Below are 26230 nucleotides of genomic sequence, written 5' to 3'. Positions count from 1 at the left end.
ATAGCCCTTAAAACCAAAAGGCAAGGGTAAAAAGGATCCAAGGCTTTGAGCATCAATGGATAGGAGGGCCCAAGGAAATAAAATCCAGGCCTAAGCGGTTAAATCAAACTGTCCCTGACCATGTGCTTGTGGCATGCTGGTCTAAGTAAAAAACTTGAGACTGAGTGGTTAAAGTCGTGATCCAAAGCAAAAAGAGTGTGCTTAAGAGCTCTGGACACCTCTAACTGGGGACTCTAGCAAAGCTGAGTCACAATCTGAAAAGGTTCACCCAGTCATGTGTCTGTGGCATTTATGTATCTGGTGGTAATACTGGAAAACAAAATGCTTAAGGCCACGGCCAAGACTCATAAAAGTAGCTGTGTTCAAGAATCAACAAACTTAACTAGGAGAATTAATAACACTATCTGAAATTCTAAGTTCCTATAGAAGCCAATCATTCTAAACTTCAAAGGAAAAAGTGAGATGCCAAAACTGTTCAGAAGCAAAAAGCTACAAGTCCCGCTCATCTAATTAGAATTAATATTCATTGATATTTTGAAATTTATAGTATATTCTCTTCTTTTTATCCTAATTGATTTTCAGTTGCTTGGGGACAAGCAACAATTTAAGTTTGGTGTTGTGATGAGCGGATAATTTATACGCTTTTTGGCATTGTTTTTAGGTAGTTTTTAGTATGATCTAGTTACTTTTAGGGATGTTTTCATTAGTTTTTATGCTAAATTCACATTTCTAGACTTTACTATGAGTTTGTGTGTTTTTCTGTGATTTCAGGTATTTTCTAGCTGAAATTGAGGGACCTGAGCAAAACTCTGATAGGAGGCTAACAAAGGACTGCTGATGCTGTTGGAATCTGACCTCCCTGCACTCGAAATAGATTTTTTAGAGCTACAGAACTCCAAATGGCGCGCTCTCAACGGCATTGGAAAGTAGACATCCAGCGCTCAACGCCAGTTCCATGTTGCTGTCCGGAGTCAAACGCCAGAAACACGTCACGAACCGGTGTTGAACGCCCAAAACACGTTACAACTTGGCGTTCAACTCCAAAAAAAGCCTCAACTCGTGGATAGATCAAGCTCAGCCCAAACATACACCATGTGGGCCCTGGAAGTGGATTTATGCATCAATTACTTACTCCTGTAAACCCTAGTAGCTAGTCTAGTATAAATAGGATAGTTTACTATTGTATTTGACATCTTGGGACGTTTAGTTCTCAGATCATAGGGGCTGGCCATTCGGCCATGCCTGGACCTTTCACTTATGTATTTTTAACAGTGGAGTTTCTACACACCATAAATTAAAGGTGTGGAGCTCTGCTGTACCTCAAGTTTCAATGCAATTACTACTATTTTCCATCCAATTCGATTTATTCCTGTTCTAAGATATCCGTTGCACTTCAACTTGATGAATGTGGTGATCCGTGACACTCATCATCATTCTCACCTATGAACGCGCGTGACTGACAACCACTTCCGTTCTACCTTAGGCCGGGCGCATATCTCTTGGATTCCTTAATCAGAATCTTCGTGGTATAAGCTAGAATTGATGGCGGCATTCATGGGAATCTGGAAAGTCTAACCTTGTCTGTGGTATTCCAAGTAGGATTCCGGGATTGAATGACTGTGATAAGCTTCAAACTTCTGAAGGCTGGGCGTTAGTGACAGACGTAAAAGAATCACTGGATTCTATTCCAACCTGATTGAGAACCAACAGATGATTAGCCATGCTGTGACAGAGCATTTGGACCTTTTTCACTGAGAGGATGAGATGTAGCCATTGACAACAGTGATGCCCTACACACAGCTTGCCATGGAAAAGAGTAAGAAGGATTGGACGAAAGCAGTAGGAAAGCAGAGATTCAACAGGGACAAGCATCTCCATACGCTTATCTGAAATTTCCATCATTAATTTACATAAGTATTTCTATCCTTTATTATTTAATTAAGTATCTCTTTATATTTTCCGAAAACCATAATCCATTTGATTCCGCCTGACTGAGATTTACAAGATGACCATAGCTTGCTTCATACCAACAATCTCTATGGGATCGACCCTTACTCACGTAAGGTTTATTACTTGGACGACCCAGTACACTTGCTGGTTAGTTGTGCGAAGTTGTGAATTAAATTTTAGACACTATGATATTGAGCATCAAGTTTTTAGAGCCATTATCAGGGAATTAATTCCATACAACAATAAAGAGTACGAATCACAATTTCGTCCACCGCTTACCCTATTAATTCTGAAATCACTTAACAAATACGTCACGGCATCGAATGACAATAAAGAGGATCAAAATATAAAAATTCTAAGGCAAAATAAGCATGTTTTCTTTCATGGAGCAATATTAGGAAGTGAAGACAAAACCATGCATTTCTTGTGAATAAGTGCGAGAAATATTGACAAAAACACCCAAATTAAGCACAAGATAAACCACAAAATTGGGGTTTATCAAATCTCCCCACACTTAAACCAAGCATGTCCTCATGCTTAAAATAAAAAGACCAAAGATCATGGTGAGAAAGGGTTTATGAAATGCAAACTACCTAAGCGAATGTATGCGACTAATGTAAAATTGTCTATCTAGTTGGTCAAGGGTAAATCCATCCTCCAAGAACACATGTGAGCATATGGGGTGAAAATGATGTGTAGTTCATGAATCCTACCAAACTGAATATCACTATGAAGTGCATATAACTTGATAAACAAACGCTTGTGAAAGCCGGGAACAAGGAATTGAGCATCAAATCCTTGCCGGATGTGTATCCGCTCTATGCGCTCAAGTGTATAGGGTTCGTCCCTCAATCCTCTCCTAATCATGCTTTCCAAGATTTGTCTTTCATATAACAATCAACAATTACTTAATGCATGCTTACAAGTATCATGAGGTCTTATTTATGGGTTATAACGTGGCTAGGGTGAAGGTAAGAATGCATATGGTCAAGTGAGCTTAAAATTTGAGTCCTTGATTAACCTAAAATCCCACTAGACACATAAAACAACCTATACAACTATAATACATTACCTAGCTGCCCTAGAGTTTCACTTTTTGCACACTCATGCATTCCTTTCAATTCATATCCCATATGCATTGTTTTTACTACTTTATCTTAGGGCATTTTTGTCCCCTTTCAATGCCTTTCTTTTTTTTTCATATGTAAATATTTTCTTTTCTTTTCTTTTTCATACATTCTCATATATACACATATGAAATTCTTCTTTCTTTTTTTTTGGTCCCCTTTTCCTTGGGGTTCATGTACGAAAGTTTCAATGCATATGGTGCAATCATTCAATTCATGAGTATGTTTCCAAATCCCAAAATTTTCAATTATAATACACCTCTATATCTACCCAAGTCCCCAAGTATACCCTCCCAATCGAATGATACACATCCTAACTGTCCTAAGCTAATCAAGGATCCAAATTTAGGGACATTCATGGTTTTTCACTTAGGGTTGTTGATGTGCTCTTTTAGGAACAAAGAGGATTTATCATAGGCTCAAAGTTAGTTAGCAATGATAGATAAAAGGGTTAAGGCCATTTGGGAAAAATGACAATTAAAATGATGGCCTCAATCATGTAAATGCATTCATACACAAGTAATAGACATATAGAATTAGAAAAAGCAAGGATTGCAATCATAGAGAGAGAATAATACACACAAGAATGGAAATTAATGGTTAGAAAATATAACCATGCAATAGGCTCAAAACTTACATTCTTGTATTCTTAGCTCAATCACTATGTTCCAAAATACATTCTTGAAGCAAGTTCAACAAAAAAACTTTTTCAAATTGGTAGGGTACCCCAAAACACAGTTTCTTGGGGAAGAAGTTATTATTTGACCATGCAACTCTATAGAGACTAACTACCATGCAAGGAATATTTACAAGTAAGACTAACTACGCATGCAATGTACTAACTACTAAGAAAAAGATAAATCCATGGGTATTGAAAGGAAGAGATTATTACCAATGAAGATCGGTCGAACGACCTCCCCACACTTAGAATTTAGGACGGTCCTCCGTGCTACCAAGAATGCGCAAGGGACGGTCGGGACCGGAACCTTCACTATCCCCTTCATCAGAGCTCCCATCACTTGGGTTGGAGGTAGATGTGAATATTTTGGGTTCCTCTATGCTAGGGGTAACACAACGCAGAAGCTTCTTGATGTAAGTATATCGGCGTTGGTTGCGCCGCTCATACCTATCAATCTTCTGGTGTAGATCTTCTATCCTTTGATGGGTGGATCTTTGCTGCGGTAGTGATGATGAGGTGGGAGGAATAACAGATGGTGGGGCTATGTCAAGGCTTGGTTTGTTCATGGGAAGATGTAAGTATTTTCCGCTTGGGTCCACATCGCCCTTAGCCGGAATTATAGCTTTCGTATCCATGGCTTCCCAAGGAACACCCACAGCAGCAACTAAATCAGATACCAATGCTGGAAATGGCAAATTGACTCGGTCATGGATTTGACCCATCGCTTGCTTGACAAGAAGCGGAATGTTCATCGGTCTTCCCGTGAGAACACACCAAACAAGCAGAACGAGATCCGCTGTGTAGAACGACTTGTGGGTGCTAGGTAGGACATAGTGAGATAAGATCTGGGCCCAAGCTCTAGCTTCCACAGTGAGGAAACATGCGTCAATGCACTTGGGTCGCATCTGGAGTTGACCATGGGTCCAAAATGCTTCTGGTTCAGTAATGACTTGGAGGATCGAGTCCCAGTCAAATCCAGACTTCTCTCGCTGACGTAAGACCTCTTGGTAGCCATTCATGTCACTTGGTACTGGTAAGAAATTAAGCACTTGCTGAATAGCCTCTTCCGACACTGAGACTTGCTTCTGACACACGTATACCGATTGAAGAGAGGAAAGATGGTAGTTAGTATAGAATCTACCACCCATGAGAGGTTGACCTCTTGAGGTTTTATCAGAAGAAACTCCCATCCTCACTGTTCAATGTGGGGTAGAATACAAGGAGCAACTTTGATCGGTGGAGCGAGTAGATGCTCAGCATGATAGTTACTCTCAACCATGAAGGGGAACATAAGTTCACAGAAGCGGTTGAGGAACCTTGAAGAATATTTTTCCGTTTCGCTCTTTTCATTCTCATCAATAGGAGCGGGTGCCTTCGCCTTCTTAGATAGAGGTTTGGCTCCTAATGAAGAGTGCGCCTTAGAGCGTGACTTTGGGGGTGCCCTATTTGTGGCTGGTTTCCTTGAAGCTTTCTCCTTACCTTTCTTGGTGGCCATCCTGAAAAAGGAGGGGAAAGAAGGAAAATGTTAAACCCAAAGGATCAACTTAACAAACATGCAAGTGAAAGGTGTGCCCAAAAGAAATAGTGGAATAAAGTAGTCATAGAAGCATGGGTCACAACACTTGGCATAGGATGGAAGAGGAAGTAAAGCATGCAATATGGCATGAGACGAATGATCTCAAGCATCCAAAACAAAGAGCAAGTCATGTTCAATGAGTATCTAATTAGCAAGTGTTCCGAGGGTTACCTGAAACGTGTAGCTCGGTCTTCCTAGCAAGGCCCGAGGTGGTGGTGCTTGAACGGCGGGGGGTTGTACCTGCAATGACACTCCGATGCTTAAGTTAGCATGGGTCCAAGCAGATATCAAGTAGAATTAGAGTATGAGTTATACCTGGGTGCTCCAGTGTATTTATAGTAGTTGGCTGTGATCTTCCCTGGATAAGATATTCTTATCTTATCTTATCTTCTGGGAGTCTTATCTTTATCTTTGTGGAACCGCCTTTCCCAGGCCCTTTCGGCCTTTAGGTTTTGGGCTTAGTTCCTTCTGATGGGCCTTCTTTGGCCTATTTGTCCGAGGTCCGACCTCGGGCTTGAGCCTTGAGGCGAGGTCGGACTCTCGATCAGCTTGCCGAGTTTGGAGAGCTCGGTCAGGGTATGAACAGTGCCCCTGCCTGAGTTCGTCTTTTGGAGAGGTCGAGCTCGGGCATTTAGTAGCTTTTTGAATTTTGAAAACGGTCGTTTCAGCATTTATTGCTTGTTACCGTTTCTTCCTCGATTTCCGTGCGGCGTTCCGTGGAGGCTTTATTTATTTGCCCCTTTCTTTGTTTATTCTTTCACTTTTCTTTTCGAACGTCTTACTTTTCTGTTTTGTCTTCTCCGGTTTTCTTTTCTGCAAGCGACTTCTTTATTTGGGGTTTTCTTTTCGCGCCGTCGTTCTTGCTGTCGTCTCATCGGAGCTCGTCGCTTTCTCCTTATCTTCCAGGTTTTGCTTTTCGCCTTTAGAGAGTTCCGAGAAACTATTCTTCTATGCCTACGACTGTTTCTTCTCAAAGCTAGGTGTCCGACTTCCCTTTACCGAGTTGGAGTCCGAGGTCCTTTGGTCTTGTAACCTTGCCCCTACACAGCTCCATCCAAACTCTTGGGCGTTTTTAAAGCTTTTCCAACTTTTATGTCAGATTTTGGGTGTCTCTCCTTCTGTTTCTCTTTTTTCGTATCTGTTTGTTCTGACGAAACCAGGGTCGGGTGGGGGGAAGGTGTCTTGGGTCTCCTTTAGGGCAAACGCCGGAAAGAAGTTCTGTACCTTGTATGATGAGTCTTTCCACGATTTCAAGAATTACTATTTCAAAGTCCGGGCTGTGGGAGATGTCCGACCTTTCTTTTTAGATGAGAGTGGGGAGCCTTCTTTCCCTCTTAGTTGGCAAGAGAGTGTAGTGTCGGTCAAGTACACTTTTGAGAGTCTAGATGAAGTGGAACAGGCTTTTGTTGGTGTGTTGAGCAGTCTATGGGGTCGGGCACCTCACTTGGATACGAAGAAAATGTTGGGAGATCCAAGCCTTCTCCGTTCCGAGTTAGGTAGTTCCCGACCTCCTTTTGAGATTTCATTGTCGTATTTTTGGCTTTTACTTTGGTTTTTCTGCTGTGATAATCCCCTTCTTTTGTTTCTGCAGAGATGACTTCTCAGGCTGACTCTATGAAGTTTCTTCGTCGGGCGAAGAAGTCTGCGGCTTCTCGGAATATTGAGGCTGAGGTTTCTGCCCGATCTTCCCCGCAGAAAACTACTACAGGTGTTCAGACTCGGTCGAAGACCATTCCGACCCCTCAGTTTCGAGCTATAACTCAGGATCCTCCGACCTCCGGACCTGGTCAGCTTTCCCCGTCCTCGACCTCGGGTCCTCCCCCTAAGAAACAGAAGACTTCCCGAGAACCTGCTGGTTTTAATGACAAGGATTTCGATGCTCTCGGTTGGGTTGAGCAGCACATTCTCCCCCAGTCTTACATCTCTACTGATGATGCGTCTATGGAGCATCACTTTCAGTATATGGCGCGGAGTTGTGTTCGAATGGCCAGCCTTCACGCCGCTATTGCTCGGGAGTTCAAGAAAGCTCCCCTTGGGGAGACCAGTTCCCGACTTGAGAAGGCCCGGTCCGAGCTTGATAAGATTAGCCAGCTGAAGGAGGCTAGGATCACCGAGCTGGAGGAATCTTTGGAGAAGGAAAAATCTAGGGCTACTGCGGCTGTGGCGGCGGCGAAGACGTCTGAGGAGACGGCGAGGGTGGCGACGGAAAGCTATACCCAGCTGTATGCCGAGCTTGTGGAGACAAAGGAGAAGTTGCAGTCAGCTCGGGATGACTTTGATGAGCTGGAGGACAATGTGGCCAAGGGAATGGATGCTATGTTTGCGAACTTGAGGGACCAGGTCCGGGTTCTTGCTCCCGACCTGGATTTGAGCCTATTCAGCACTGATAACATGGTTGTGGAGGGAAAGATCGTTCCTGCTCCTGTTGAGGATGAGGTTCCGATGTCTGACTTCCAGGCTCCAGCGTCCGATCCCGAGGTCCCGGTTGTGAACCCGACTTCCCCTTTGGCCGAGGATAGATCTGGTATGGAGGCTCCAAGCCGGGGGATGGTGCTGTTCCTGCGGTCCCTATTTCGATACACCCTCCGGAGCCTTCTGTTGATGCGGAGACCGGGAAGGTCCTTGATCCTTTGTAGTTTCTTTTTGTTTTCGGCTCTTTTGCCCGACCTGTGGGCTTTTTGAATATTTTTGCAAACACTTTGAACACTTTTTGTTGTTATTTTAGCTACTCTGTAGCTTAATTATGCCATGTTTTGCATTTTGACTTTCTCGTATTCGCTTTTGTGCTTTTTGGTTGTTTCTGCGTAACAACTTTTAGCTAGCGATTTTGATGTCTTGTACTCGCTTTTTTGCTTTTTAGTTGTTCTCGGGTGACAACTTTTAGCTAGCGATTTTGATGTCTCGTACTCGCTTTTTTGCTTTTTAGTTGTTCTCGGGTAACAACTTTTAGCTAGCGATTTTGATGTCTCGTACTCGCTTTTTTGCTTTTTAGTTGTTCTCGGGTAACAACTTTTTAGCTAGCGATTTTGCTTCTTCGTTCCTCGCTTTTTGCTTTTTAGTTGTTTTTGGGTAACAACTTTTAGCTAGCGATTTGGCTTCTTTGTTCCTCGCTTTTTGCTTTTTAGTTGTTTTTGGGTAACAACTTTTAGCTAGCGACTTTGCTTCTCGTTCCTCGCTTTTTTGCTTTTTAGTTGTTTTTGGGTAACAACTTTTAGCTAGCGATTTGGCTTCTTTGTTCCTCGCTTTTTTTGCTTTTTAGTTGTTTTTGGGTAACAACTTTTAGCTAGCGATTTGGCTTCTTTGTTCCTCGCTTTTTTGCTTTTTAGTTGTTTTTGGGTAACAACTTTTAGCTAGCGATTTTGCTTCTCGTTCCCGCTTTTTTGCTTTTTAGTTGTTTTTTGGTCAACAACTTTTAGCTAGCGTTTTCTCGAGGTCTTAGTTCTGTGCCGTTTTAGGGCTTTCTTTCTTGGGTCCGAGTTTGTTCTCGGACCTCGGGATCCTTTAGTACCTCCTTTAATTAGGTCCGACTTCGTGGTTTGGTCGGCCTTTTTAAGTTATTTTTGTAACGTCTTTTTGTTCGGCTTTTCCAGCCGTTTTAGAGTTACTTTTATAACTTCTCACATTAATTTGAACCTCGTCGCTTCATCTTTGCCGGCCTTGTATGGCCTTTGGCAAATGATTTTTTGCGTTTTGTCGAGCATAAATTAATGCGCCTTGGTGGGGTACTTTTTAGGATATGCTTCATAACGAGAAAGAGAAAATGAAGAAATTTGGTTAGTATTAAAGGAAAATATGTACAAAGTTTTTACCCTTTTTTACTAGGTCGGGTGTCCTACTTAACCGGGTGGCTCATTAAAAAACCCTCGTGGGGAAAAAGAGTACACCTCGGGTTAAGTTTACTCTGGCTGTAGTACCGTCTTAGGTTACAGGCGTGCCAGGCTCTGGGCAGCTCCTTGCCTTCTAGGTCGGAGATCTTGTAGTAGCCTGTCCCTAAGACTTCTGTTACCTTGTATGGCCCCTTCCAATTCGCAGCTAGCTTTCCTTCTCCCGATTTTTGTGTTCCGATGTCGTTTCGGATTAGAATTAGGTCGTGAGTGGAGAAGCTTCGCTTTATTACCTTTTGGTTGTATCTGAGGGCCGTTCGTCGTTTTAAGGCTTCTTCTCTGATCCGGGCTCTTTCTCGGACCTCGGGTAGGAGGTCGAGCTCTTCCTTTTGTGCCTGAGGATTGTTTTCTTCGTTGTAGAAGATGGTTCTGGGTGATCCCTCATCTATTTCGACGGGAATCATTGCCTCCATTCCGTAGGCTAGTCGGAATGGGGATTCTCCCGTTGTAGAGTGCGGGGTTGTCCGATATGCCCATAATACCTGGGGGAGTTCGTCGGCCCATGCCCCTTTGGCCTCTTGGAGTCTTCGTTTCAATCCAGCCAAGATGACTTTATTTGCAGCCTCTGCTTGTCCATTGGCTTGTGGGTGCTCGACCGATGTGAACTGCTGTTTGATTTTCAGCTCGGACACCAAGTTCTGAAAACTTGTGTCTGTGAACTGTGTTCCATTGTCTGTTGTGATGGAGTAGGGGACTCCGAACCTCGTGACAATGTTTTTGTATAGGAATTTACGGCTTTTCTGAGCCGTAATGGTGGCTAAGGGTTCGGCCTCGATCCACTTTGTAAAGTAGTCGACCCCTACTATGAGGTATTTGACCTGCTCCGGGCCTTGCGGAAACGGGCCGAGTAGGTCGAGTCCCCACTTCGCGAAGGGCCATGGTGCTGTGATGCTTATGAGGTCTTCGGGCGGTGCTTTGTGAAAATTGGCGTGTTTTTGGCAGGGGGGACATATTTTCACAAAGTCCGCCGCGTCTCTTTGTATGGTTGGCCAGTAGAACCCGGCTCTGACTATTTTCTTGGATAGGGCCCGAGCTCCGAGGTGGTTCCCACACATTCCTTTGTGGACTTCTTCGAGGACGCTTTTTGTTTCTGAGGTCGGGACGCACCTTAGGAGGGGATTTGCGAATCCTCTTCTGTATAACACGTCGTGGATTAGCGTGTAATTCTGGGCGTCCTTTGTAAGCCTTTTAGCTTCTCTTTTTTCAGCGGGGAGAGTTCCCGACTTTAGGTAGTTGAGTATGGGGGTCATCCATCCTTGTTGTTGGTCGGATATGTTCAGTATTTCTTCCTCTCTTAGTACGGACGGAGATTGTAGAGTTTCTTGGAGGAGACTTCTATTGTTTCCTCCGGGCTTGGTGCTAGCAAGTTTTGAGAGGGCGTCGGCTCGGGCATTTTGCTCCCGGGGTATGTGCTGGATTCGTATTTCCGGGAAGTGCTGCAATTGTGCCTGTGTTTGGTCCAGGTATTTTTTCATAGTAGGATCTTTGGCCTGGTAACTTCCATTTACTTGTGATGTGACGACCTGGGAGTCGCTGAAAATTGTGATCCTCTCTGCTCCGACCTCTTTGGCTAGCTTTAGTCCTGCTAGTAGGGCCTCGTACTCGGCTTGGTTATTTGAGGCCTGGAACTCGAATTTTAGGGATAGTTCTATCCGTGTTCCTTGATCGCTTTCGAGTATGACACCGGCTCCGCTCCCTGCCTTATTTGAGGACCCGTCGACATATAAATTCCATGAGAGTGGGGTCCCTGGGGTCTCGGTGTATTCTGCTACGAAGTCGGCTAGATACTGGGACTTTATGGCAGTTCGGGCTTCGTAGTGGAGGTCGAACTCAGACAGCTCCACCGCCCATTGTAGGATTCGTCCTGCCATGTCTGTCTTTTGTAGGATGTGTCTCATCGGTTGGTTTGTCCGGACTTTGATGGTGTGGGCTTGAAAGTAGGGACGGAGCCTTCGAGCTGTGAAGACTAGCGCGTAGGCGAATTTCTCTATTTTCTGATAGTTTAATTCAGCTCCTTGCAGCGCTTTGCTTACGAAATATACGGGGTGTTGCCCCTGGTCGTTTTCTCGTATTAGTGTCGAAGCGACTGCCCGATGTCCGACCGAGAGGTATAGTACGAGTTCTTCTCCTTTTAGAGGTCGGGTTAGGATTGGTGGCTGCCCGAGGAATTCTTTGAATTCTTGGAAGGCCTTTTCGCACTCCGGGGTCCACGAGAAGGGTTTCCCTTTCTTTAGGAGTGAGTAGAGAGGTAGTGACCTTATTGCTGATCCTGCCAAGAATCTTGATAGGGCGGCTAATCTTCCGTTCAGTTGTTGTACCTCTTTGACACACGTCGGGCTCTTCATATTGAGTATCGCTTGGCATTTGTCCGGGTTTGCTTCGATGCCTCTTTGAGTCAGCATGAAGCCTAAGAACTTTCCGGCTTTTGCGGTGAAGGTGCACTTTGTCGGATTAAGCCTCATATTGTGTTTTCTGAGGGTACCGAAGATACTACTGAGGTCGGCCACCAAGTTTTTGTCTTCTTGTGTCTTTACTAGCATGTCGTCGACGTATACCTCTAGCTGTAGCCCGATGTGTTCTGAGAACACTTTGTTCATTAGTCTCTGGTATGTTGCCCCTGCGTTCTTCAGCCCGAAGGGCATTACTATGTAGCAGTAGTTTGCCTTTGGGGTTATGAACGAGGTCTTTTCTTGGTCGGGTCCATACATCGGGATTTGATTATATCCTGAGTACGCATCCATGAAGGAGAGGTATCTGTAGCCCGAAGCTGCGTCGACTAAAGCGTCGATGTTTGGTAGTGGATATGGGTCTTTAGGACAAGCTTTGTTGAGGTCTGTGTAGTCGACGCACATCCTCCACTTTCCATTGGGCTTTTTTACCAGAACTACGTTTGCGAGCCATAGGGGGTACTTTACCTCCCTAATAAACCCTGCATCTAGTAGTGCTCGTACCTGTTCCTCTATTGCCTGCATGCGTTCGGGCCCGAGTTTCCTTCGCCTTTGTTGGACAGGTCGGGATCCCTGATACACTGATAGTTTGTGGCACATTAGGTCGGGGCTTATGCCTGGCATATCGGAGGCTTTCCAGGCGAAGAGATCGGAATTCTCCCTTAAGAGGTTTGTGAGCTCCTTTTTTAGGCCTGCCTCGAGGTTTGCCCCTATGTTTGTTACTTTCTCGGGTGTGTTCCCGATTTGGACCTTCTCGGTTTCCCCTTCTGGCTGTGGCCGAAGATCTTCTCGGGTTTGGACTCGCCCGAGTTCTATGGTGTTGACCTCTTTCCCTTTTAGGCTCAGACTTTCGTTGTAGCATCGCCGTGCTAGCTTTTGGTCGCCTTTTAGGGTAGCGATTCCCTTTGCGGTAGGAAACTTCATGCAGAGGTGTGGGGTCGAGACTATAGCCGCTAGTCTGTTGAGGGTTGGTCGTCCGATGAGGGCATTGTATGCTGAAGTGACGTCGACCACAATGTAGTCGATGTTTAATGTTTTGGTTTGCTCGCCTTTTCCAAAGGTGGTGTGTAACGAGATGTATCCCAAGGGTCGAATTGGGGTATCTCCTAGTCCAAATAGGTCGGTGGGATAGGCTTTTAGCTCTTTTTCTTCGAGTCCGAGCTTGTCGAAGGCCTCTTTGAACAGGATATCTGCCGAGCTTCCTTGGTCGATCAGGGTTCGATGTAAGTTGGCGTTGGCTAGGATGATGGTGATCACCATAGGGTCGTCGTGTCCGGGTATTACACCAAGAGCATCTTCTCGGGTAAACGAGATAGTAGGTAACTCGGACAAGGGTTGTCTTCTCGGGCATGGTAGACTTCTTTGAGGTGTCTCTTTCGTGAGGATCTGGATGTCCCTCCACCTGCAAAACCTCCGTTTATCATGTGTACGTGCCTCTCAGGGGTTCGTGGGGTTGGTTCGGTCCGATCTTCGTTGTCTCTCCGCCTTCTCTTTCTGGTTTCTTCATCTTTCTCGGCTATGTATCTGTCGAGTTTTCCTTCTCTAGCTAGCTTTTCTATAACATTCTTCAGGTCGTGGCAGTCGTTAGTAGAATGACCGTAGAGTCTGTGATATTCACAGTATTCGGACCGATCCCTTCCCGCTCTTTTGTGCTTCAGAGGTTTAGGTGGTGGGATCTTTTCGGTGTGGCACACTTCTCTGTAGACGTCTACCAGAGAGACTCGGAGGGGGGTGTAGCTGTGGTATTTCCTTGGCTTGTCCGAGCTGGACTCTTCCTTCTTTTTCTGATCCCGATCTCGATCTCGGGGCGGGTAGGCTGACTCCTTCCTGGAAGGTTCTCTCAGTCGTGAGGTTTCTTCCATGTTGATATATTTTTCCGCTCGCTCCTGCACTTCGTACAAGGAGGTCGGGTATCTTTTGGATAGGGATTGGCTAAACGGTCCTTCTCTTAGGCCGTTTGCTAGTCCCATGATGGCTGCTTCCGTGGACAAGTGTTGTATGTCCAGGCAGGCTTTGTTGAATCGCTCCATGTACTCTCTGAGAGTTTCTTGGTTGCTTTGTTTGATCCCGAGTAGGCTGGGGGCATGTTTTGCCTTGTCCTTTTGAATGGAGAACCTTGTTAAGAATTTTTTAGTCAGGTCTTCAAAGCTGGAGATTGATCCTGGCGGTAAGCTGTCGAACCACTTCATGGCTGACTTGGTGAGAGTGGTGGGGAAGGCTTTGCACCGAATTGCGTCGGATGCGTCGACTAAGTACATTCTGCTCCTGAAGTTGCTGAGGTGGTGACTTGGATCGGTGGTGCCGTCGTAGAGGTCCATATCTGGTGGCTTGAAGTTTCGCGGTACCTTCTCCTTCATGATCTCTTGTGTGAAGGGATCATGATTACTTTCGGGAGTGGTGCCGCGTATTGTCCGATCTTTCAGGCTGGCTTCTATCTTTCGTAGTTTTTCTTCTAATTCCCTTCGTTTGCGAGCCTCCCTTCTTAGATCTTGTTCAGTTTCTTTCTGCTTTTTTATGTTTTCTTCGAGTTGTCTCAGCCGGTTTTGTTGTGCCCGAACTGCCTCCAGAATCTCTGAACTCTTTTCCCTTTCAGGATTTTGTGGATCCTTGTTTGGGAGTGTACCTTTTGGATGATTCTGTTTGTTTCCCCCTGGGGTGTGTGGTGATAGAGGGCGGTCTGGTCGTTCTCCGGTGTCAACTTCCTCTTCTTGTTCTGATGTAGGATGGTTATTGTTGGGAGAGTCGTCCGCCATGGTAAAGGGATGACTTCCAGGGTCCCCGGCAACGGCGCCAATGTTCCGAGGGTTACCTGAAACGTGTAGCTCGGTCTTCCTAGCAAGGCCCGAGGTGGTGGTGCTTGAACGGCGGGGGGTTGTACCTGCAATGACACTCCGATGCTTAAGTTAGCATGGGTCCAAGCAGATATCAAGTAGAATTAGAGTATGAGTTATACCTGGGTGCTCCAGTGTATTTATAGTAGTTGGCTGTGATCTTCCCTGGATAAGATATTCTTATCTTATCTTATCTTCTGGGAGTCTTATCTTTATCTTTGTGGAACCGCCTTTCCCAGGCCCTTTCGGCCTTTAGGTTTTGGGCTTAGTTCCTTCTGATGGGCCTTCTTTGGCCTATTTGTCCGAGGTCCGACCTCGGGCTTGAGCCTTGAGGCGAGGTCGGACTCTCGATCAACTTGCCGAGTTTGGAGAGCTCGGTCAGGGTATGAACAGCAAGTAATAAGCAAAATGTGTTCAATGCACTAAGAAGAGAGTAAGTAATTGAGGAGGAAGCACCAAATTAAAGATATATGACTAGAATAAACCAAGATGGCATATGTACATTTCCTCGAACACTTGGTGTGCATTTAACAAGCAATGAGAAATTATGAGATACTTCAACCAATTAGAAGCCCAAAATGAAGTATCAATCATCACACAACATCATCCACTCACAAAAATAATGAAAAACAATCAAGAAGATCCATCAAAGTAATCAAAGTTCAAGTTCAACATCCATGGAAAAACAAAAAGAAGAAAAGTAAACAAGCAAAAAGCAAGTGGTATAATCAAGCAACCATAAGAGAAAATAAGTAAATCAACAAGAAAAAAAATCTAACTAGAAAAAGAAATGATGCAAAGAAAGAAATAGATTAGATATGGAGGAAGTAGAACCTTGAGAAGTGTAAAAGAACAAGGTGAATGTTCTTTTTGGAAGATGAGAAAGAAAGGAAAAAGATGTAGTGCCACCGGAAGAGGTGGTGGTCGCCGGTGAGTAGCCGAAGACAGTGGTGGTGGAGTATGGAAAAGAAGAAGTGAGAAGAGAAGAGAAGGGATGAAAGAAGAAGAAGAAAGAAACAAGAAAGAGGGTGAGAGAAGCAGGGCGCGCAGCTTTAAAACTGGTTCGCCCAACCGACGCGCTTACGCATGGTGCGCTTGCGCGTCGGTGAGAGTTGAGCGAGGGACTCGAGTTCGTCATTGGCGCGTGCGAGTATAGCTGTGCCCCTAGCACAGAACTGGCACAAAGTTGGCATAAGTCTCAGGTTTTTATACCAGAGTTGGCATGCAGCACAGGCGCGCGGACGTGCACATTGCGCTGACTCGTGCCTGATGGGAGTTGGCTACCAGCACGGACGCGCGCAGTGCACAGACGCGTCGGTGCGGGCACAGGCTAGGCACAGGAATAGCACAAGCATGGCGCAACTTTCGGTTTTTATGTACTGGGAAGTGCACAGTGCACCATCGGCGTGCGCGCCCACAGTGCACTTGCGCGTCGATGGCCAAGTTGCAAGTCGGGCGCGCTGGCGTCATGTACGCTGGCGCATGGGGTCTGGCATGGAGTGGATATAAAGTGGGACAAGGTGGGCATAACTCTCGGATTTTTCGCCCAGGAGTAAGAATGCACCACGGCGCGCGCGCACACAGTACGCTCATGCGCGGATGCCCTTTTTCCTTTTTTTTTTCTTCTTTTTTTAAGCACATAGAAGAAGCTATTCTAACACATTTTTGGCAGGTGTTCAAGCTAGTAGGCAAGAGAACACTTCACAAATTCACGCACCATTCAAAACATAGCATTCTCTCCAGTTCAACAATTCTTCCATACCAAAATAATGAAATCTATCTAAACATCCCAGTTATCTAACAAGATCAACAACTAGAATTCCTAAGCAAACAACAACATCAAGAAATCACAAAACTCACAAGAATCTAAACTAAAAGCAAGATGGTATACACAAGGAATATCATACCACGGTAGGGTGCCTCCCACCAAGCACTTTTCTTTAACGTCCTTATGTTGGACGGTCAGTCGCTTAATCTTCTCCTTCTCTAGGTGCATCCGCCAATAGGAACACCTCTAGCTCTTTTGGGAGCTTGTAGCCATGGTACTTCTTCACTCTATGTCCATTCACTTTGAAAGTAGCTTCACTTTTAGGATCAAACAACTCCACACTCCATAGGGCTTTATCTCCTTCACCTTGAAAGGTCCTTCCCATCTAGAGCGGAGCTTGCCAGGCATGAAACGGAGCCTCGAATTGTAGAGGAGAACCTCATCACCTTCTTGGAAGTCCTTCTTCCAGATGTGATGGTCATGGAATGCTTTTGTCTTTTCCTTGTAAATCCGGGCATTCTCATACGCTTCGTTCCTCAAACACTCGAGCTCCTCTAATTGTAATTTTCTGGCTACTCCTGCTTGGGTCAAATCCATGTTGCACCACTTTACTGCCCAATAGGCTCTGTGCTCAATTTCCACCGGAAGGTGGCATGCCTTACCATAGAAGATCTGGAAGGGACTCATCCCCAACGGAGTCTTGTAGGCCATTCTGTACGCCCATAGTGCATCTCCTAACCGGATGATCCAATCCTTCCTTTGCGGATTGACTACTTTCTCCAAGATTCTCTTAATCTCCCGGTTGGACACTTTCGCTTGTCCGTTGGTTTGCGGATGATAAGCAGTGGCAACCTTATGCACTACCCCATAGCGCTTGAGCAGTACATCTACCTTCCTGTTACAAAAGTGGGATCCTTGGTCGCTCACGATTACTCGTGGTGACCCATAACGGCACAAAATGTTATTCCTAATAAAAGAAATGACGGTATTGGCGTCGTCAAGGCGGGTAGGTATTGCTTCTACCCACTTTGACAAGTAGTCAACTGCTAACAAAATATATAGATACCCACTTGAGTTGGGAAATAGTCCCATAAAGTAAATGCCCCATACATCAAATATCTCACAGAACAACATAGGTTGTTGAGGCATTTCATCCCTTTGGGATGTGTTTCCCGACTTCTGACACTGATGGCAGGACACACATAACCGGTTAGCATCCTTGAATAAGGTCGGCCACCAGAATCCACAATCCAACACCTTTTTTGCGATCCTTTGTGGGCAAAAGTGGCCACCACATTCGGACAAATGGCAAGCTTCAAGAATGGGTTGGATTTCAGACTCCGGACACATCTTCGAATTACTTGGTCTACTCCCCTCTTTCACAAGTGAGGGTCATCCCAAATGTAATATTTGAAATCACTCCTCAACTTATCCCTTTGGTGTTTAGAAAAGTTGGGGGGGAGAATTTTGCAACCAAGTAGTTTGCCATTGGGGCAAACCAAGGAAAGCTATCCGACACAGCATGCAAGCTATCCAATGGGAATGAGTCATTGATTGGAAATGGATAAGATTTTAAATTCTCAAGGCGGCTTAAATGATCTACAACCAAGTTTTGAGATCCACTCCGGTCCCTAATCTCAATGTCGAATTCTTGCAAAAGCAAGATCCAACGTATGAGTAGGTTTTGACTCATTCTTTGATAATAAGTATTTCAAAGCTGCATGATCTGTTTATACCACTATCTTTGATCCTAGCAAATAAGATCTGAATTTTTCTAAAGCATGAACAATAGCTAGGAGTTCCTTTTCAGTAGTGGTATAGTTGGATTGTGCCGCATCAAGTGTTTTAGAAGAGTATGCAATGACATAAGGGAGTTTACCATCGCGCTGTGCAAGCGTGGCACCTATAGCTTGGTTTGACGCATCGCACATTATCTCAAATGGCAACGTCCAGTTGGGGCCTCGCACGATCGGTGCCGTGGTAAGAGCTCTCCTTAGCTCTTCAAAAGCTTTCACAAATTCACTGTCAAACTCAAAGTCCACATCTTTTTGGAGTAGGCGCGACAATGGCAAAGCAATCTTGCTAAAATCTTTGATAAGGTGCCTATAGAATAATGCATGTCCTAAAAACGAGCGGACCTCCCTCACAGTTGAGGGGTGAGATAAAGTGGTGATAACATCGACCTTGGCCGGGTCTACGAAAATTCCTTCATTAGATACTACATGTCCTAACACTATACCTTGTCTTACCATGAAGTCACATTTCTCAAAATTCAAGACAAGGTTAGTGTCAACACATCTAGCCAATACCTTAGCCAAGTCCTCCAAGCAACAATCAAAAGAAGTTCCATAAACACTGAAGTCATCCATAAAGACTTTCAAACAATTCTCTATTAGATCAGAAAAGACACTGGTCATGCACCGCTGAAAAGTAGCGGGTGCATTACATAGTCCAAATAGCATCTTTTTGTAAGCAAAGGTACCAAAGGGGCAAGTGAATGTGGTCTTTTCCTGATCTTCAGGAGCAATGTGAATCTGGAAGTAACTAGTGAATCCATTAAGAAAATAGTAATGGGATTTACCCGCTAAACGGTCCAACATCTGGTCGATAAAGGGCAAAGGGTAGTGGTCCTTCCTTGTAGCGGCATTCAACCTTCTATAGTCGATGCACACTCGCCATGCATTTTGTACTCTCTTGGTGACCACTTCACCATCATCCTTTGTAACCACAGTGATGCCTGATTTCTTGGGAATAACCTGGACCGGGCTCACCTACTCACTATCAGAAATCGGGTATATGATACCCGCATCAAGTAGCCTAGTGACCTCTTTCTTTACCACATCGAGGATGGTCGGGTTGAGCCTCCTTTGCGGTTGCCTAATCGGCCTAGCTCCCTCTTGGAGAAATATACGATGCATGCACTTGCGAGGGTCAATTCCCACAATATCGGCTAGGCTCCAACCAATTACCTTCTTGTACTTTCTGAGAACATCTAGGAGTTTTTCTTCTTCTTCACTAGAAAGCTCACTAGCGATAATGAGCGGAAACTTTTGGTTGTCCTCTAAGAAAGCATACTTAAAATGAGATGAAAGATGCTTCAATTCACTCTTTGCCTCAAGCTGAGGTTCCTTTTCGTCAAGCTCACGGAGTTCATTCTCAATAACTTTCTCATGTTCACCCTCTTAGTAATCCGTCTCTTCAATAACATGGTAGCACAACTTGTTATGGTCTTCTTCTTGCACTTCTGCTACCACTTCATTAATTACATCACATCAGAGAACGGAATGCTCTTCGGGAGGATGCTTCATGGCTTTTTCTAAATTGAACTTGATAGTCTTGTCTCCAACCTCAAAGGAATATGTAACGGTGAAGGCATCTAACTTAAATTTAGAGGTCTTGAGGAAGGGTCTACCAAGTAGAACAGAGGATGAGCTTTTATTTTCTGTTGGAGGCATTTTAAGGATGTAAAAGTCAACCGGAAAGATCAAATCCTTGATCGCCACAAGTACATCTTCGGCTATTCCTGTTACCGTGATCACACTTTTATCGGCCAAGGCAAACCTCGCCGCCGACTTCTTTAATGGAGCTAAATTCAACCACACAAAGGTTGAAAGTGGCATGATGCTTACACAAGCTCGAAGATCACACATACAATCATGAAAAGTGTGTCCACCAATACAACAAGACACCAAACAAGGCCCAAGGTCACCACATTTCTTTGGAATAGGTTCCATCAAGGAAGAAATTGAACTACCCAAGGATAATGTCTCCAATTCTCCTATCCTATCCTTGTGTGTGCATAAGTCTTTCAAGAATTTTGCATACATTAGAATTTGTTGAATAGCATCAAGAAGTGGTATAGTTACCTCAACCTTCTTGAACACTTGAAGCATGTTCAAATCAAATTCTGGTGTTGGTATGCGAAATTGTGATCATCAATGGCGCCATCAACATGGTACGCTCATTGCAATCTCAACTCTCTATCACAACTCCGCACAACTAACCAGCAAGTGCACTGGGTCGTCCAAGTAATAAACCTTACGCGAGTAAGGGTCGATCCCACGGAGATTGTTGGTATGAAGCAAGCTATGGTCACCTTGTAAATCTTAGTCAGGCAGACTCAAATGGGTATGGGTGATATATGAATAAAACATAAAGATAAAGATAGAGGTACTTATGTAATTCATTGGTAGGAATTTCAGATAAGCGTATGAAGATGCTTGGTCCCTTCCGTCTCTCTGCTTTCCTACTGTCTTCATCCAATCCTTCTTACTCCTTTCCATGGCAAGCTTATGCAAGGGTTTCACCGTTGTCAGTGGCTACCTCCCATCCTCTCAGTGGAAATGTTCAACGCACCTTGTCATGGCACGGCTATCCATCTGTCGGTTCTCAATCAGGCCGGAATAGAATCCAGTGATTCTTTTACGTCTGTCACTAACGCCCCGCCTTCAGGAGTTTGAAGCACGTCACAGTCATTCAATCATTGAATCCTACTCAGAATACCACAGACAAGGTTAGACCTTCCGGATTCTCTTGAATGCCGCCATCAGTTCTTGCCTATACCACGAAGACTCTGATCTCACGGAATGGCTGGCTCGGTTGTCAGGCGAGCGCTCGGTTGTCAGGCGATCAACCATGCATCGTGTATCAGGAATCCAAGAGATATTCACCCAATCTAAGGTAGAACGGAGGTGGTTGTCAGTCACACGTTCATAGGTGAGAATGATAATGAGTGTCACGGATCATCACATTCATCAAGTTGAAGAACAAGTGATATCTTGGAACAAGAACAAGCGGAATTGAATAGAAGAACAATAGTAATTGCATTAATACTCGAGGTACAGCAGAGCTCCACACCTTAATCTATGGTGTGTAGAAACTCCACCATTGAAAATACATAAGAACAAGAGTGATCATTGGCTTCGGCCCCAGAGAGGGAACCAGAAGAACCAAGATGAAAATACAATAGTAAAAGGTCCTATTTATAGGGAACTAGTAGCTTAAGAATTACAAAGATTAGTAAATGACATAAAAATCCACTTCCGGGCCCACTTGGTGTGTGCTTGGGCTGAGCATTGAAGCATTTTCTTGTAGAGACTCTTCTTGGAGTCAAACGCCAGCTTTTGTGCCAGTTTGGGCGTTTAACTCCCACTTTGGTGCCAGTTCCGGCGTTTAACGCTGGGAAATCTGAAGGTGACTTTGAACGCCGGTTTAGGCCATCAAATCTTGGGTAAAGTATGGACTATCATATATTTCTGGAAAGCCCAGGATGTCTACTTTCCAACGCCGTTGAGAGCGCGCCAATTGGGCTTCTATAGCTCAAGAAAATCCACTTCGAGTGCAGGGAGGTCAGAATCCAACAGCATTTGTAGTCCTTTTCAGTCTCTGAATTAGATTTTTGCTCAGGTCCCTCAATTTCTGCCAGAAAATACCTGAAATCACAGAAAAACACACAAACTCATAGTAAAGTCCAGAAAAGTGAATTTTAACTAAAAACTAATAAAAATATACTAAAAACTCAGCCAAATATACTAAAAACATACTAAAAACAATGCCAAAAAGCGTACAAATTATCCGCTCATCAAGTGTCTTCTTTGCTTTTTTCACCATGGAAGGGAATGGAATAGGAATGGACTCATCCACTAGAGCTTTCCTCTTGGGTTCCTTGAGGTTTACTCCTTCCTCCCCATGCCTCTTGTCTACCTCCCCCTTTTCATGTGGAGCTTTAACAATCACTTCTTCCTCATGAATGTCCTTCAAGACCCTTGGAGGTATCTCCTCCAATATAGTTCCCGACCGTAGGGTGACGGCGTTGAGACCGCCCTTTGGGTTTGGTTGGGGTTGGGATGGAAGGTTAGAAGAACATGAGGGTTGGTTGGTATTGTTGGAGGAGGACATGGACATCTTCGAAATCATGTCAGCAAAATTGGCCAATTGAGCACTCATGGCCTCAAATTGAGCCTTATAGCCCTCATCCCGTTTATCTACAACAGCTCTAATCTCGTCAACTTGATTGGTGGGAGGTGGAGAGGTTTGGTTAGATTGTTGTCTATTGGTGTGGTACTTGGTAATTGGTGTAGTTGTTTTGGTTTTGGTTGTGGTGGTTTTGGTTGGCTTGGTAGTTGTTGTTGGTGTGGTAGTATTAAGATGAAGATTGGTTGTTGTTACGAGGAGAAGGAGAGTTATTCCATCTTTTGATTTGATTGCTCCCTTGTGCATTATCCCTCCACCCTTGATGTTGATTACCACCATGAGGGTAGTGGTTTTGGCCTTGAGAAGGATAGGGTGGACGATTGTTGTAATTCACATTGGCCACTACAAGGGCATGTTCCTCTTGAATTTGATTGCATTGATCGGTGTAATTTGTAGTGCTAGAGCAACTGGAGGTGGGGCTTGGACGGCTTGGACGGAGTAAAATTCCTTTTAATCCTTTTGTATTTGCGTGAAGATAGTGGTCATATCCCCAAGTGCTTTGGTTAGGCTTGATTCGGAAGGGGACGGTTCTACCACACCCTTGAGAGGGTTACTTCTCACCCTTGTATGTTGTGTAGCTTCGGCAACATCCTTTATCAAACTCCAAGCTTCTCCCTCCGTCTTGTTTTTCGAAAGGGAACCACCACTAGAAGCAGTAAGCAATCTTCTATCTTCCACACAAAGACCTCCGGTGAAGTAGCTAATGAGCAAGTGGGTGTTCATTCCATGGTGTGGACAAGATTCTAATAGCCTCTTGAACCGAGACCAATACTCGTACAAACTCTCTTGGTCTCTTTGCATTATACTCGAAATCTCCTTTCGGATGTAGTCGGTCTTCTCTGGTGGGAAGAATTTATCTAGAAACTCTCTTCTCAAGAAATCCCAATTAGTAGCAATCTCATTCGGTAGCGAATAGAACCATGTTTTTGCTTGCAATTCAAGAGAGAAAGGGAAGGCAAAAACCATGATAGCCACCTCATTGGCTCCATGCCTTCGAGCCGTAGAACAAGCAACTTGAAAATCCTTTAGATGTCGGATGGGGTTGATATGCGGAAAACGTTCCGACACAAAACTCACCGGCAAGTGCACCGGGTCGCATCAAGTAATAATAACTCACGGGAGTGAGGTCGATCCCACAGGGATTGAAGGATTGAGCAATTTTAGTTTAGTGGTTGGTTTAGTCAAGCGAATCAAGATTTGGTTGAGAGATTTGTGATTAACAGAATTTAAATTGCATGGAAAGTAAAGGGAATGGGTAAATTGCATGAAATTAAAGAGAACTGAAATTTAAAGTGCTGAATCTTAAAGAACAAGAAATTAAATGGCAGAAACTTAGAACGCAAGAAAGGTAAATTGCAGAATCTTAAATTGCAAGAAATGTAAATGGCTTGAATTATAAAGGGAATTGGGAATTCGATTTGCAGAAATTAAACAAGGAAAAGTAAATTGCCACAAACAGAGAAGTAGAAGATAACTTGAATTGAATCGGATCTAAAAACAGAAATGTAAATGAGATTGAAAAGCATTAAACAGAGAATGTAAAATTGGAATTCAGATCTCAGGACCCAAGAGACTAGATAACCAAGTCTATATCTCAATGCCTTCCTAGATCCACCAAGAACAATTTCAAAGGAAATAAAGATTGCAGAGAAAGTAGATGAAGAAGCAATTAACCGAAACGGAAATTCAATTGTGCAGTAAAATTAAACAAGATCCCAAGGTGAGATTGAAGTAGAAGTTCTTCAATTCTCCACCCAAGATCCGAAGCAAGAAAAGTAAAGAGTATTCAAGCAAGAACAAGGAAGAAGAGAGATCAATTCTCCTCCCAAATTCCCTTGAATTAAAAACAACAATGCTAAAATGTAAAGTGAGCTCTCTACTAAGTGTACTATGAATTCTCCAAGGGAAAACTCTCTATGAAAACTCAAAAGAAAAGCTCCCTTCAAAACTTAAATCCTAAGCTATTTATACACTTTCTTCAAATGGTCTTCAAGCCTTGAATTGGGCCTTTGCTCTTGATGAAATTGGATTGATAGAGGCCTTGGCTGATTGCTCTTGGAGTTGGGGAGAGAACCAAAGTGAACCGGGTTTGGAATCATGAAAGCTTGAGTAAAAGTTTGAGTAAAAGTTTGAGGCAAACTTTTACTCAAACTTTTTACATCAGCCACCCCATCCTTGCTGCTACCAACATTTGAGCCAAAGTTTGGGGTCAAACTTTTGCTCAAACGTTGGCCCCCTTATGCACACTCATGGCGCCAACGTTTGCCAAAAAGTTTGAGGCAAACGTTGGCGCAAACTTTTGCTCTCCAGGGTGTTGATTTGTGAGGCCAACGTTTTCTAAAAAGTTTGAGGCAAACGTTGGCTCAAGCTTTTCTCCCAAAAGTTTGTGCAAAAGTTTGAGGCAAACTTTTGCTCAAGCTTTTGCTCCCTGGTTCGTTTCACTTATTCCAAAAGTTTGAGCTAAAGTTTGAGGCAAACTTTTGCTCAAACTTTTTGTTCTCTCTTCCTCCTAGCCATTCCTTCTTGCTTCAACCTTTCTCCAAGCTTTCTTCACCTACCATTAATCAACCAAACACATCAAAGCTATGCTCAAAATCATGAGATTGTCATTCTTTCATAATATGTGACAATTATAGCATAAAACCTCATGAAATTGCATTAATTCATCTATGGTTGATTAAATCAAAGGAAACATAAAAATCTACCCAATTGGCTTGCTTATGGCTCAAGAAAGTGCATAATTCAATTGAAAACAAAAGAAAAAGGCTAGTGAAACTAGGCTAAGATGACTTGTCATCAGGGGTCTTGACCCGACAATCCATGATACTTAGGTAGTAGATTTATCAAGCTACTCTTCAATTCAAAGTTTGGATCAAGGTTAGGATACCTTGCTTGCAATGGTTGAAGTACAATTTCCGGAGCTCCTTGCTCATGTAAAGTGATCCGGCATGGCTCTGCCATGTGTGGTTCACTTGTAGGATGCAAAGATGTATTAGTAGTGCCAACAGAAGAATAGGAAGTAGCGGACTCCAAGTCACTCTCGGTACCGTCTAGTGATTCGGTATGTCCCTCAAGAGAGGCTGAAGTACTAGCTGCATAGTCCAACCGCCGTCTAGCTTGCCAATTGTGTAACAAAGTTCCTTCAATCTCGGGATGAAAATCGGCTAAGCTAGAATTCGGTTGAGACCGAGTCATCAAACTTGAGAGTCATAGCGCAAAGACAAAAGAAGCTAAACTATAGCTAAGTATTGAAAACAAAAAAACTCTCTATAATATTCGCATATTCACATAACCAATATCAAGGCATATGTTGCAACCATTCCCTGGCAACGGCGCCAAAAATTTAATGGACACCTGTGGACTATGTCGAAAGAGATTTTCTCAATAAAGTTGCATTGCAAGTATAGCTCTACCAACAACAATCATCGAGGATCAAATTTAGAAAGGAATTGGTTGTCACCAGTTCAACCCCAATAAAGTAACCGAAGTATTCAAACCTCGTGTCGTCTCACAACGAATGGGCAAACATGTGCGTCTGTGCGTCAACATTGGTTAGAAATTCGGGGTTGTAAGTCATGAGCAAGAAAGTAAACTAGGAATCTTAGCAAACAAGTAATCTAAAGTGCAAGGAACTAATTCAAATAACTAAGCAAGATGTGAGCAATTTCAAACTAAGAAGACAACATTCAATTTAATTCTGCTCTCAACTAAACAATAACTACAACCAAAGTAAGACAATTAAGAATTTGAGTTTTCAAATATGAATAATAAAAGCAACTCTTGGCTAGGCATGGGAGTTGGGGTCACTATCCTTGTCTAATAACCATATCTTGACAATTATGAGGAGCCAAACTCATTAAATCTACTTCTATACTTGAAGTAAGTTAAATGGCTTGGTCAACATATACCCATAAGGTCTAACCTCACTACTAATTAACTTAGTAGTAGGCTAGTGTCAATGGCTATCTAATTGACCACTAAGGGATCCCAAATCA

This window comes from Arachis stenosperma, chromosome 9 (assembly GCF_014773155.1).
Source record: "Arachis stenosperma cultivar V10309 chromosome 9, arast.V10309.gnm1.PFL2, whole genome shotgun sequence".
NCBI classification, from domain to species: domain Eukaryota; kingdom Viridiplantae; phylum Streptophyta; class Magnoliopsida; order Fabales; family Fabaceae; genus Arachis; species Arachis stenosperma.
The sequence above is the reverse complement of the archived record's forward strand: the minus strand, read 5'-3'. Positions refer to the sequence as shown.